Source organism: Arachis hypogaea, chromosome 11 (assembly GCF_003086295.3).
Source record: "Arachis hypogaea cultivar Tifrunner chromosome 11, arahy.Tifrunner.gnm2.J5K5, whole genome shotgun sequence".
NCBI lineage: Eukaryota > Viridiplantae > Streptophyta > Magnoliopsida > Fabales > Fabaceae > Arachis > Arachis hypogaea.
This window is the reverse complement of record NC_092046.1, coordinates 34676932-34678476: the sequence shown is the minus strand read 5'-3', so window position 1 is coordinate 34678476 and position 1545 is coordinate 34676932. Positions and strand designations below refer to the sequence as shown.

At 38.1% G+C, this 1545-nt stretch overlaps 1 non-coding gene across 1 annotated transcript; it reads left to right on the top strand.

The window, feature by feature from the left end:
• The first annotated feature begins 565 nt into the window (after positions 1-565).
• LOC112724547 (small nucleolar RNA R71) lies at positions 566-673 on the top strand. Its single transcript, XR_003163704.1, has one exon. It is a non-coding gene; the product is annotated as a small nucleolar RNA R71 (small nucleolar RNA).
• Positions 674-1545: the final 872 nt, after the last annotated feature.

Genomic DNA, 1545 nt, shown 5'->3' with positions numbered 1-1545 from the left:
TAGAAGCATTTTGTTCAGAGTTCTCTGTCTGTTGCTGAGTTGATGATGGAAAAGGTTTGCCATTGCTAAACCTGTTTCTTCCGCCATTATTAAAGCCTTGTTGAGGCTTTTGATCCTTCCATGAGAAATTTGGATGATTTCTCCATGTTGAGTTATAGGTGTTTCCATAAGGTTCACCTAAGTAATTTACCTCTGCTATTGCAGGGTTCTCAGGATCATAGGCTTCTTCTTCAGGAGAAGCCTCTTGAGTACTGTTGGATGCAGCTTGCATTCCATGCAGACTCTGAGAGATCATATTGACTTGCTGAGTCAATATTTTATTCTGAGCCAATATGGCATTCAGAGTATCAACCTCAAGAACTCCCTTCTTCATAGGCGTCCCATTGCTCACAGGATTCCTTTCAGAAGTGTACATGAACTGGTTATTAGCAACCATGTCAATGAGTTCTTGGGCTTCTGCAGGCGTTTTCTTTAGGTGAATGGATCCACCTGCAGAAGTGTCCAGTGACATCTTTGATAGCTCAGATAAACCATCATAGAATATATCCAGGATGGTCCATTCTGAAAGCATGTCAGAAGGACACTTTTTGGTCAACTGTTTGTATCTTTCCCAAGCTTCATAGAGGGATTCACCTTCTTTCTGTCTGAAGGTTTGAACATCAGCTCTAAGCTTGCTCAGCTTTTGAGGAGGAAAGTACTTGGCTAAGAAAGCCGTGACCAGCTTATCCCAAGAGTTCAGGCTGTCTTTGGGTTGAGAATCCAACCATAATCTAGCTCTGTCTCTTACAGCAAAAGGGAAAAGCATGAGCCTGTAGACTTCAGGATCTACTCCATTAGTCTTAACAGTATCACATATCTGCAAGAATTCAGTTAAGAACTGAAAAGGATCTTCAGATGGAAGTCCATGAAACTTGCAGTTCTGCTGCATCAGAGAAACTAATTGAGGTTTCAGCTCAAAATTGTTTGCTCCAATGGCAGGAATGGAGATGCTTCTTCCATGTAAATTGGAATTAGGTGCAGTAAAGTCACCAAGCATCTTCCTTACATTATTATTATTTTCGGCTGCCATCTCCTTTTCCTGTTCGAAAATTTCTGAAAGGTTATCTCTGGATTGTTGTAATTTAGCTTCTCTTAATTTTCTCTTCAGAGTCCTTTCAGGTTCTGGATCTGCTTCCACAAGAATGTTCTTATCCTTGCTCCTGCTCATATGACAAAGAAGAGGGCACAGAAAAATAATAATAATAATAGAGATTCTCTTTACCACAGTATAGAGGTTCCCTTATGTAAGTGGAAGAAGAGGGGGAGACAAAGAATGTAATATAATGGAAGAAACACAACTGTGAGGATGGAAGAGAGGTGAGATGAGATGTTAGGATATGAATGAATAAATAGAATGAGATGGGGGAGGGATAATTTTCGAAAATTATTTTGAAAAAGAGTTAGTGATTTTCGAAAATGGTTTTTTTTTTTTGAAAAATGTTAGTAATTTTCGAAAATTTTTTGAAATCAAAAATAAAAATAAAAATAATTATTTAATTAAAAAGA